The sequence below is a fragment of the Carcharhinus amblyrhynchos genome, chromosome 21 (genome assembly GCF_965287045.1).
Source record: "Carcharhinus amblyrhynchos chromosome 21, sCarAmb.v2.hapA, whole genome shotgun sequence".
Taxonomy (NCBI): Eukaryota; Metazoa; Chordata; class Chondrichthyes; order Carcharhiniformes; family Carcharhinidae; genus Carcharhinus; species Carcharhinus amblyrhynchos.
In genome coordinates, this window is record NC_137344.1 from 36,103,066 (window position 1) to 36,116,926 (window position 13,861).

A 13,861-nucleotide genomic window follows, 5' to 3' on the forward strand; every position below is an offset into this window, starting at 1 on the left:
TCCACCCTAAACATGTTAAAGAAGCTATTCCCTATGGACAAGCCCTCCGTATACACAGGATTTGCTCAGATGAGGAGGATCGTGACAGACACCTCCAGACCCTGAAAGATGCCCTCATAAGAACAGGATATGGTGCTCGACTCATAGATCGGCAGTTCCGATGCGCCACAGCGAAAAACCGCACCGATCTCCTCAGAAGGCAAACACAGGACACAGTGGACAGAGTACCCTTCGTCGTCCAGTACTTCCCCGGAGCGGAGAAGCTACGACATCTTCTCCGGAGTCTTCAACATATCATTGATGAAGACGAACATCTCGCCAGGGCTATCCCCACACCCCCACTTCTTGCTTTCAGACAACCACACAACCTCAAACAGACCATTGTTCGCAGCAAACTACCCAGCCTTCAGGAGAACAGTGACCACAATACCACACAACCCTGCCACAGCAACCTCTGCAAGACATGCCGGATCATCGACATGGATACCATCATCACACGTGAGAATACCGTCCACCAGGTACATGGTAAATATTCTTGCAACTCGGCCAACATTGTCTACCTGATACGTTGCAAGAAAGGATGTCCCGAAGCATGGTACATTGGGGAGACCATGCAGACGCTACGACAACGGATGAATGAACATCGCTCGACAGTCACCAGGCAAGACTGTTCCCTTCCTGTTGGCAAACACTTCAGTGGTCATGGGCATTCAGCCTCTGACCTTCGGGTAAGCATTCTCCAAGGCGGCCTTCATGACACACGACAGCGCAGAGTCGCTGAACAGAGACTGATAGCCAAGTTCCGCACACATGAGGACGGTCTCAACAGGGATCTTGGGTTCATGTCGCACTATCTGTAACCCCCGTGACTTGCCTGGGTTTGCAAAACCTCACTTACTGTACTGTCTGGAGACAATACACATCTCTTTAAACTGTGATCAGTGCTCCTTCCACTCACATTATCAGCCACTTCAGGTCTTGAACAGCAGGTTAGGTGTAAAGATTCGCATTCTAATCAGTAATCTCTAAACTGTCTGTGCTTTATATGCTCTGTCTGAGGCCAGAACTCTCCATTCACCTGACGAAGAGGGTGTCCCTCGAAAGCTTGTGAGTATATTATCAAATAAATAGGTTGGACTAAAACCTGGTGTTGTCAGACTTTTTACTGTATTCAGCTCTTTGTCCATGTTTGAACCAAGGCTGTAGTGAGTCAGGGGCTTTGTAACCCCTGTGGAACTTAAACTGAGTGTCTGTGAGCAAGTTATTCTGAGTAAGTGTTGCTTGACAGAATATTGATGACCCCTTTCTTCACTTTGCTGATGATTGATAGTAGACTGATGAGGCGGTAATTGGCTGGGTTGGATTTGTCCTGTTCCTTGTGTACAGGACGTACTTTGGGAATTTTCCAACTTGTCAGGTAGATGCCAGAATTGTAACTGTACTGAACAGCTTGGCTAGGGGTACGGCAAGTCGTGACATGTCTTTAGTCTATAAGGCACAAGCAAGAAGTGTGATGGAATAATATCCACTTGCCTAGATGAGTGTATCTCCAACAACGTCCAAGAAACTCAACACCATCCAGGACAAAGTAGGCCACTTGATTGGCACCCCAACCACATTCACTCTCTCCACCACCATCTCACAGTGGCAGCAATGTGTACCATACACAAGATGCACCACAGTTTATCACCAAGGCTCCTTTAGAAGCATCTTCCAAAGCTGCAACCTTTACCACCAAGAAGGCAAGAGTAGCAGATGAATCAGAACACCACTATCTGCAAGTTCCCCTTCAAGCCACACACAATTCTAACTTGGAACTACATCGCTGTTCCTTTACTGTCACTGGGCCAAAATCCAGGGATGCCTTCCCTAACAGCACAGGAGGTGCATTTACACACCAGATGGGCACAGTAAGAGGTCTCATAACACCAGGTTAAAGTCCAACATGTTTGTTTGGAGTCAAGAGATTTTGGAGTGCTGCTCCTTCATTGGGAAGCTCATGATTCCAAATAAACTGTTGGACTTTAATCTGGTGTTGTGAGCCTTCTTACTGTGCCCACCCCAGTCCAATGCCGGCATCTGCACATCATTACACCAGATGGACTGCAACATTGCATGAAGGCAGTGCACAACTTTCTCAAAGGCAAGTGGAGATGAGCAATAAATGCTGGGCTCGCCAGTGATGCTCACAAGCCAAGAATAATTGAAAACATTTAAATGAATTGCGCAATGCCGAATTTCCTGTGTATAAAAGTGGAAGATGTTCTCAAGGCTGTTGCGACTAAGATTAAGAAGAGGGAGCTTCCAGCTCTGTATTCATTCATCATATTCACAGCATCCTTAAATATTAATGTGCCTTTTGACATTATTTAAAACATGAGCTTGATTTTATATTAAAAAATGGAATTACAGCTACCTGGGAGATTGTTCCAAGGCTGTAATCCCATTAGCAGGTTCAAGTATGTTATTAAGCACAACGGACACACATCAGAGGATTCTAAACTTCATCTGAACTCCCAGATTGGATTATAGCCCTCAATAGCCCTGGTAGTTGTCTGTTTTAATTTATACAATCAGTATATCTTTATCCAGTCCTGGAATAAGCTAATATCTGTGTATGTCCAAGTATATCAATAACCTATAGTGTATTCAAGAGATTTTGTTTTGGATTTCCTCAAGCTATAATACAGAATCATTGGGAAGTGTACAAAAGACTACTGGCATGGTTAAAGAGCTCAGACCACAGAGCAATGAAGAGAAGCTAAGAGAATTAAACCTGTTCTCATTACATAAAAAAGGCCTGATTCAATGATGTTAGACTATGGATGGAATTCATAAGATGGAATTTGCAAAGTTCTTTGTGCCATGTTAGAGAGGCAGAGAATGTGATAATAAGATTAGGAAATCACAAGATGGATGTTCCTTCAAGCTTAACTTCTAAGAATATATGGAAAAAAATGCCAACAAGTCTGCTGAGTGGAGTACTGCAGAAATTGGATAAATTCCCATTTAGTTTGGGAAAATTCAGCAAAGTACAGGAAGAAATGGACTTTGGCTTGAAGTTGGGTTAGTATTTACATACAGAATAAGGTGGCCTTTGAGACACACAACAACACAGCATCACCAAGCAGAAACTAATAGTCAAGTTCCACACTCATGAGGATGGCCTTAACTGGGATCTCGGGTTCATGTTGTGCTACATGTAACTCCACCATCCTGTCCTGTGGGGGAAAAATCTCCCGGACTATTGTGTTTTGACACTATGCACACCTTGATTACATGCGATGATATCTCTGCCTGAATTAGTTTGCATAGTGTTTAGTAGCATCTTACTCTTTGGTTATTTGTAATTTCTCTCTGCCTTAAATAATCAGTTCTTACGTCATCTCTTCACTTGTTATACATCCTGTCGGCACTTTACAAATACTGATTATACTTAACTGCTTGCACTTATCTATTAACACTCGTGATTACCTGTAAAGATTTGTTATTCAGCTAGCCTACACTGCACTACACTGTCTGTACTTACCTGTTGGCACTCTTGATTACCTGTGACTGTCAGGCTATTGTCACTCCACCTATATGTTCTGTGCCTGCACACCTCCCTCCACTTCACCTGATGACGGAACAGCATTTCGAAAGCTTGTGATTTCAAATAGACCTGTTGGACTGTAAACTGATGTGAGTGACCTCTCATCTCATCCACCCCAGTCCAACACCGGCATCTCCACATTACAGAATAAAGAATGTATTGGTCTGGATTTTGAAAGTATTGGTCTGGATTTTGAGGGGCTGGCACCTGTACTTAACCTTGAAGAAATGTGCCCACAAAGAACAAACAAGCTCTCCATCAATTTCACCTTTCTGGACACTAATTTCATTCTGGCACCAACTATAGGAGATCTCTGCCATCAAACAGGCTCAGCAGCCAATCGCTTGAAAGAATCCTCACAGACAGCAAGCCAAGAAAAAATAATAGTATTTATAATACACTGTTCATAATTTTAGAAAAAGTGAAATTACTTTGGGATGAAGGTAAAGGAACAAATAACTTAAGCAAACTTAATTCTTTTTTATCAGGGATGGAGAAATTTTCCAAACCACAAATACAAAGTTAGATTTTTTTCAGGACTAGAGGTATTGTCCAGAAATAATTATATCTATTAAGCCCAATTACACATTAATCAACAAGTGTTTTAACACTGAGAATAATAACATAAAAAGTGCTAGTTCACATCAGTTCAATGATTTCTAATTGAATTCCACCTGCAAGGACTCTAATAGTGCATCTTATGGAAGGTTTTCTGAATTTAGCTTGTGCATGTGAAAACGGCTAAAATTGCTTTCTCTTTCACACTGCCATTTTTGCTGTCACTACAACTGCAAAATCTAGGCCTTTATCTCCCAGTTTAGTTTCAAATATACAGGCTTTAAGGGATTTACTACATTTTGAAAAATCTAGGAGGTGGAATTTTCCAGCAGCGCTTGCCCCAGAACCAGAAAATCCCACCCAAGATCAACGGACCTTTCCACGGTCCGCCTCCTCGCCTGCTGTGCTTCCTGTGGTGAGTGGAATGGGAACATTTTCTCTCTTGTGTCCATAATAAATGCAATTGGAAGGAAACACCAAGGTTGTCTATAATTACAGAACAAAGCAAGGAGGCATATAATTCTTCACATGCATGCAAAACCAACACCAAATATTATGTCCACTGAGTCAAGTATTTATGAAGAAAACAAAGTTTAAGTGACGGACAAATTCCTTATCTTCAAAGCCATGAGACTTAACAATCTAATGCCAGAAACAAACCACTGTACAACATTCAGTCAACAGATCATGCATAAAGGCTGGAATTACACTTTAGCTGCTAGCCTGATTTTGATGTTGGTAGCTTGTTACCATTAACATATAGTTCGCAGTGTTTTATTGCTGTTTGATTTGATTTGAGTTTTTATTCTCACATGTATAAGTTTTTAAGTTTATTTATTGTCACAAGTAGGCTAATGTAAGCACTGCAATGAAGTTATTGTGAAAATCCCCTCTCCAATATCTGTTTGGGTACATTGAGGGAGAATTTAGCAGGGTTAACGTATCTAATCAGCACCTCTTACAGACTATGGGAGGAAACCGGAGCGCTCAAAGGAAACACGTGCAGACACGAAGAGAACGTGCAGACTCCACACAGTGATCCAAGCCAGGAATCAAACCTGGATCCCTGGTGCTGTGAGGCAGCAGTGCTAACCAGTATGCCCCATGCCGCCCCTGCATTGGGGTACAGTGAAAAGTATTGTTTCTTATGCGCTATACAGTCAAAAACATGCCGTTCATAGAGTATATGGAGAGAAAGAAAAGAGACGGTGTAGAATATAATGTTGCAGTTACAGATAAGGTGTAGAGAAAGATCAGCTTAATATATAATAGATCCATTCAAAAGTCTGATGGTAGCAAGGAAGAAACTGTTCTTGAGTCAGTTGGTACATGTTCTGCATGTATCTTTTTCCCGAAGGAAGAAGGTAGAAGAGAGTGCATCTGTGTTGCTGGGGTCCTTGATTATGCTGGCTGCTTTCTGAGGCAGCAGGGAGCATAGATGAAATCAATGGATGGGAGGCTGGTTTGTGTGATAAAAATGGTGTGAAATTGGGGGGGGTGGTGCTAGGAATTCATATTCAAATTTGCAATGGCGGCCAGCTGAGCTTCAGTACAAGTTAAACTCTAATTTTGATTTTCAATACAATGTCTGCAGAATCCAATGTTTATAATGTGAAAACTGTTTAAGGTAGCAACAAAAGATTCTCTGACCTCACCTGCAGCTGGGATTCTCCAGCTCCGCTGCAATGAACAGGGATTTGGCTCAGCGCCAAATTCTCCATTCTCGCTGGCAGCAGCAGCAGGGCATAAACCGCTGGAGAATTCTGGCCTATGTCTACATCCTTGAATTTAAGGTTACAGCTCTGAATCCTGGACATTTCTGTCATAAAACTGTCAGCTTCTTTGTCATATAGAAGAATTACTACAATGTTTAGAAAGCTCCCAAGACTTTCCAAAAGGCCAACTGCTCTGCGAAAGCCTTTAAAACACATTTGCACTAAATTTTGAATGTAATCTGGTTTCAGACTGAGTTCTATATAATTTATTTCACTCTCGTGAAAAGTGGTGATTTGAAAATAATTCACACACAAATGACTTTGCACATCTTCCCTTTCACTTTGAAAGTTGAATGTTTTCCCGAAAAGAAAATTGTGAAATATATCTGTCAACAAGCAAGAAAAGAAACACTAAGTAATTTTCTCAGTTTATTCCCTTTATACTGTATTTTGTACCAGTTGAAGACAACTGGTACATTTGGACCAGCTTGCAGCATACGAAGCAAGCATTGTTTTGTATTGTAACAATGCAAGTTCCTGCTCAGAGCAATGTTCTGACAACTGAATTCACTTTGAGAATGAAACACACACGTCTTGGAAAAATTTTACAACTTAGGCCTAAAGTATTTATTGCATTGTGTAATGTTAGTATATAATTTTAAAAAATGAATTTCTATAGAGAAGGTAGACACATGGCTGAAATACAATTCTCAGCGCTGAATAAGCAAGTTGTGGTTCAGCCTCCAGGGCTTTAGGGCTTCTATGTTTCAGTGTTTCCATGAACATTACAAAGATGCTGTCTCCATCTTATCTATTGGGCTATATAGTACTAAGTGCTGATGACTGTGTAAAGTCAAGCCTAGTTAGGTATTTCTTGGTTATTGACTCTCAGCTTTATACTTACCTCCTCCTCCCATGGGGAAAATACAATTTGAAGGCTGTATTTATCATTGGCCTTCCCTGGACTTTTTACAAGATAGAAGCTTTTCAGAGCTGCCCACATATTAGGTAGCACTGTGACCAATGTTTCAACTACTTGCTTTTCCACCTCCTGTTCCAAGCTCAACTAAAGATATAAAATGTTAGTTCCAGTCATGTAGAACAACAATGATGCTCAATTCTTAATATCTACTACTGTTTACAGTGGGGAACATCAGTCACCCATCAAGCGAGCATGATATGGCATCAATGTAACAAAATCTGTGGATGATCAAGGAAAATTGGACATTATATCTGGATTTCCATTTTTAATTGCACCTGTGTGGATACCAAAGGTTGCCATTTGATTTACCCTTTAATAATAGTGAGCGCTGATAGCCCCACCATTACTCTTGTTACAAAATTTGGGCATGAGTAATCAGAATTGTGCATGATGAATGGAATTTTTGTTCTGACTTTCAACTGCATTCAACAGATAGCTATGAAAAGAAATCTTTGGACAACTGTTATATCATTATTTCCTCCTTGGGGTTATTTACTTTTGCTGAATTTCTGGGACTTTTGCCCAGATTATGTAATATATCTAATTTAATAACTAAATTGCATGCGACATGCATCACATCCCAAATTAGGCCTAATTAAAATTAAGATAATAAAATAAATAACCATCTGTTCTAATTTGTCGGCCCTTCTTTTATGCCCTTCCTCCTGCCATGTCTCAATTTTCAGCTGACAGGATGGAATCAACCCCACCCATGAGCTTCTCCTCGTGCTGGGTTGTAACAGGATGCAGAGTTCGGTGAAGTTGAGACTTAGCAGAAGATGCGGAAAAAGGAAACCAGCCTCTCCTCTTCCAGAGACATGACCAAGATGAGAAAGTTAACACATGGGGTAATGCAAGGCAGCAACTCAAATCATACCACAAACATCTCTGGGTACACCTGCAATGTTACATGCCAACGATATCTAATTTAGTATTGCTTTGCCTGCACTTGGAATGCAGCAAGCTTCAGGATATCATTGGTTGTGTTTATTTTGTTTTCAATCAAGTCCGCCCACAGGTTTTGCTGCAAGGTAATTTGTAAGTGCAGTGATAGAAAGCAGATCTGCTACGATTATCAGGCTTCCTAACCATTCATCAATAAGTCTGACTTAGATTTATCATGCCACAATATTGACATGTAAACTCTGCTTGTTTTCTATTGGGAACACATTCCTAATGGCCCAGTGCTAATTATGTGCAATGTTGGCTATATCTGTTACTGCTGTGCACAGGGCCAGTTGTTTGCATGTTCTCAAACGTCAATTAATTAGATGGTTTAATTTAAAGATTAGATTTAATGTCTCTTTCCTGGCCAAGCCCACATAATAATCCTGTAGAAATATATTTTAATAAATGAACAAATTTCATTTAGTATGGGCTAAAGACATCAGTAACTAGACTAAGAGCATGCTTATGTGAATGGTATCGGTTGGAGACTGATATCTCTGTAAAGGCACAAGAATACACCAAGGCTAAGGAATACTGTTGGCTTCACCTTGTTCTCTGTCAAGAGGAACAAGGAGACTTGCAAGTACGTGAAAGCATAGCTCTGTTTCTCAGTATTAACATTTTGAACTAAACAAAGACCATTAAAAATAGTCCTGCACATCACCTTTTAGACAACTCTGTTGCCAGTGTGAAGCGGAACTCAGAACTGTTACTATTGATGTGATCTTGTGGCACGTGCCTCAATCTGATTCTGACAACTATGCATCCAAAGTCGACCAGTTTGCAAAAAGCTAAACAAAACATTGCATTAGACGTTAACTGAAAATATAATTGGCTAATAAACATTCACTTGTCACCTGAATCCAGTTATTGCATACGCCATGTCTTTTTTGTTATGTTTTCACCATTGTTCGAATTAAGTGAAGTATGAGATAAGAAAATCAGGACTTTGAGACAACAAGTATATCAAGACATGAATAAGTAATGTCAATGCAACCTACTTACTACATTCCAAACAAAGCAACAAACTAACCCCTCTGGGACCAATGACTGGGACAAAATATAATCCAGGCCCCTTAATTTTTTACGTGATGGCTTGATTCCTCTGCATTCTGCTTGATAAACAGCAAATTGCCTTTACAGAGCAATTTTAATGGAGTGAGATACCCCGAGCAGCTCATTTATATAGCTCCTCAATGGACACTGCTGCATTCATAGGAATTTGAATCGCTTGATGGGAATGGGAGAGTGAGGTTGGTGACAGGGAAGGGAGAGTGCATTGTGGGAGTTTGTGAATCTGAACTGCATGGGTTGTAAATGGGCTTCTGTACTCGTAAGTTTGCTGCACGTTTTAGCTGCATGGTCACTGAGAACTGTCTCCTTCACTGAAAAGAGTCTTGAGGCTCGGATGTTACAAGTGGCAAGCTGGAGAGTTTGGGGGGCTGGGAGGGGAATGGGGGTGGTTGGGGAGGGGGAGGCTGTGGGTCCTTTGATAAAGCAACCGTGCAGCAGGCAATGCAGGAGGTGGTGAACAAAATGCGTAGAATCTATTATATCCATTCTTCTTTTGTTCTTTCATAGGATGTGGGCATCACTGGCAAGGCCAGCATAGGCTGCCCATCCTTAATTGTCCATGAACCATACCTATTCAATACTTAGTCTGTATCATGGAGAAAATGTTTACAACATTCTCAGGTCTCAGGTAAAGAGTGGCATGACACGCTTCAATAAATACTACCTGCTGAAAGGAAGGGATGGCAACGCAAACCCTATGTCATATATAGCAAGGGTTGAATGTTGCCAAAGCAGGATTGCATTAGCCCACATTTAACATGCCTTCCATATAACTCTCTGTGACACAGCTTCAACTTGAAGATGAAGACCACGTTTGACTTCCACTCAGTGAGCTGCACAAACACCCAAAACTATGTAAGCCCAATACAATGGATGCTGGAACCTGAAACAAGAACAGAGAATTCATACAAGCTGAATTAGGCTGGACAGGGCTACACTGAATCTTCAGTGCCGACACTGAAAATCTCGATTCCCCTTCATTCTAATCCCACTCTCATATCCTTTAATACTCTTTCAAGTTCCAGCTGCCTATTCTTCGCCTCTCCATTTTTCACAATAATTTTGCAGTCACTCAACTGCTCAACTGGTATCTCAGCTGCGCCTTGTTATCACGAGCAAAAGCTTTACTCTCTCTCTCATCCCATATGATTCCCCCACCCCCCACCATCAGTGTTGTCTCAAGTCCCAGTGGTAAAGCCTTGAACATATTTAGCGCAAAACTTGCTCAACCATCCATCAAAAGATTTGTCTAGCCCTCACTGAGTACAATTTGGCTTCGCTCTGATCTGTTCAAATCATCCACTAATTAAGAAGCATCCCTGAAGGCAAGAATAAATCCCATTTCTCTCCACTCTTATATCAAACAACCAATGTGAAGGGTTAGCACATGTCACTAATGTGTCTGTTTAACAGCAGCTCCCCCTCCTTATTTCAGCTTTCTCTTAGTTTCTCTCCAATCTGGTCTTCCCCCTCTCCAAACATTTCTCATCTGTGAGATCCATTTTCTGCTTTCTTAACACTAACCAGTAGCCCATTCCCCCTCCCCCCACCCCCTTCCCATCCCACTAAACTGCTGACCACTCAATTACCCTTCCTGGTTCCCATGCTGCTGAACATTGTAAATGGTTCCCTCTCTTTGAGAGACTGTTAACTTCAATTCCCATCCTTTAAAATGTCTGCCCTCAACCCTCTAACTTGCCACATCTCTTACTTTGCTTTTCTTCACCCAAATTCTTGAACAGGCTGCTGTAGTATTAGGGTGTTCAGAATTGAAAGGATTCATGTATGAAACTGGAGAAACAGTACAACTCACATGATGATATGAGAGACACATGGCCAACAGTTGAGAATGGGAATGCTCATAGCTTAGACTGTGTAACTCCTAGTCTTGCATATCTGCATAAAGTTATGTTCATCCAATAAATCATTTATTAATCATACTGATGTCTCTGAAATTGTTCCTTAATCAGTCATAACCAACATACAACATGATCTTAGAAGTGGGATCTTACAACAGTTGTCACCTCCCAAATCTCTGCCTACCTTCCATGCAATTCCATGTTTGAATCCCTTCAGTCAGGTTTCTATCCCTGCCCAGCACTGAAATATTTATCTCTGATTATAACTTTGTGAAGCATCTTTGGACCTTTCCCACGCTGAAGACGCAATATAAATGCAAATTCCATTGTTCTGAAATGTATTAATTTCATCATGGCAGAATAAATTGTGTCTGCTGTTGCTCATATATCCATGCATTCTTGCAAATTGTAATTTGTTACGCGGCCCAATTTGGCATGTTTCGCTATTTTGGATAATGTTCCCTCAATTCTAAATCTGAATCATTTAGCAGTGCGGTAAATAATATCCGTCCCCAATTACCTTCATCGAGATGGTCAGATTCCCTTCACTTCCATAGGCATTATGTATTCAAAAAGTCTCTTATGTGATCTCTGTATCATGTTTTTTTGAAAATCCATATAGAAGTCTTAGCAAAAGCATTTCCTCCTGAGATATATCTTCAGATAATTCTGTTAAATTAGTTAAACATGGTCCGCCTTCAGAAATCCACGTTGATTGGTCTTGATTAGTTCAAGTTTCTTTATGTACGCAATGAATTCATGCAATATCAAACACTCTACTAACTTATAAACACTGACTAGCTTATCATTTCTTGGCTTATCCTCTTTTTTTGAAAGCAGTGTGTTGGGATGAACCATACCTGCGAATCTCTGATAATTTCCTTTCCTGCAGAGGTCTGGAAAATTATAGTTCCGGGCCTCCATCATTTCTTCCTTAGTTTCCCTCAGGATACTCAGATGTAAACCATCAGATCCCTGTGGTTTGTCTCATCAGGTTTCCCAAGAGAACGTGGCTCAATAGTTGAAAGCCTCAGAAAATGGAAGGAAAACAAATGAGAGATTAAATTGGCAAGGAGCAATTTTAAACTAATAAAATTTTTAATTAAGTAATGTTTGAATTCTTCCAATAATAAAGGAAATGGACTAGGGCTTTAAATATCTCTCCATACACAATTTCTGTTTGTTGGGTGCTAATATCAACTCATTGAATGTGTTAAAGGTAACAGAGCAACGTGGAAAGTTAAATCAGATGAATCATCTATCAACAAATGTAAGAAAATAGAAAGACAATTTAGTGTAATTTTTTGATTGATAAACATAATCTAAAAATTGTTGCAAGATGTTACAACGGTCAAGGATATATCAGGTTTAAATCTTATGCAGACTTTCATAATTTGTTCCAGTACTTGTGTTTTATTTCCATTGGTTCTTTTGTATGCTTGTTGAGACAAGAACTTGATCTATTTGTACACCATTCATATTCTTAAATTTAAATATGAGTGTAATGAAAAAGCATACATGCAAAACTATTCATTTCATACACAAAACAAATCAAGTACCAAGGGAAAATCAAATTAATTTTTTTTATTCATTCATTGGACATGGGCGTCGCTGGCTGGCCAACATTTATTGCTGATCCCTAGTTGCCCGAGAGCAGTTGAGAGCCAACCACATTGCGTGGCTCTGGAATCACATGTAGGCCAGACCAAGTAAGGATGGCAGATTCCTTCCCTTAAGGACATTAGTGAACCAGATGGGTTTTTCTGACAATCGACGATGGTTTCATGGTCATCAGTAGATTCTTAATTCTGTATATTTTTTATTGAATTCAAATTCCACCATCTGCCATGGTGGGCGGCACAGTGGCACAGTGGTTAGCACTGCTACCCCACCTCTCCAGGGACCTGTGTTCAATTCCCGACTTAGGTCATTGTCTGTATGGAGTTTGCACATTCTCTCCATGTCTGCTTGGGTTTCCTTCAGGTGCTCTGGTTTCCTCCCACAGTCCAAAGATGTGCAGGGTTAGGTTGATTAGCCATGCTGAATTGCCCCTTAGTGTCCCGGGATGCATAGGTTAGCGGGATTAGTGGCGGAAATATGTGGGGTTACGTGGAAATGGCGTGGGTGGGATTGTTGTCGGTGCAGACTCAATTTCAGGATTAATAGTCTAGTAATAATACCACTAGGCCATTGCCTCCCCGGGTGATTCAACTCAGCAATGGTAACTGATCATACTGAATATGGTTAATCACATTCAGGCAAATACACAGAATGTGTCAGCTCAAATTGCTGCAGAGGGAAATAAAGGCTGGAATTCTTAAGCCTCGCCCAAGGATTCTCCAGTTAATGGAGTTTTGGCTGGGCACCAAATTCTCCATTCTTGCTGGCAGTGGTGTCGGGATGAATGGGATCAGAGATTCCCAGACAATGTCTTCTCATAACTGATCCATGTGTTCGAACCTTGGACAAGTTGATAGATATTAAGGAAAAGCTTCTCATTGATCTTGGTTGAGTTTCATCAGTTAACCGGATAAAAGACAGTTTCAACCCAAAGTGAAGGGCATGGCGGCACAGTGGTTAGCACTGCTGCTTCACAGCACCAGGGTTTGATTCCGGCCTCAGATGACTGTCTGTGTGGAGTTTGCACTTTTCCCCGTGTCTGCATGGCTTTCCTCTGGGTGCTCCAGTTTCCTCCCACAGTCCAAAGATGAGCGGGTTTGGTGGATTGGCCATACTAAATTGACCCTTACTGTTCCAAGATGTGTAAATTAGGGGGATTAGTGGAGTAAATGTGTGGAGTATGGAGGTGGGAGAGATGGTGGTGGGTGGGATAAATTGTTGGAAGGTTAATGTAGACACAATGGACTGAATGGCCTCCTTCAGCACTGTAAGGATTCGCTGCTCCTATTCTATAGGCTGAGGAATTGCATGTTTAACGAACGGAAAAAATTAATATTTGAAAATAGTTCTGGTCATGAATATAACATGTTGATGCAGTCCTTCATCTAATAACAAAATTACTTATTGACTCTGAAATTAAAAATAAATTACCCCGGAAGCGTTATGCAGCCAGGGTTCCAATGCACACACAAACATATCCGTCTCTTTCAATTTGCAACAGCAGGTCACTAAT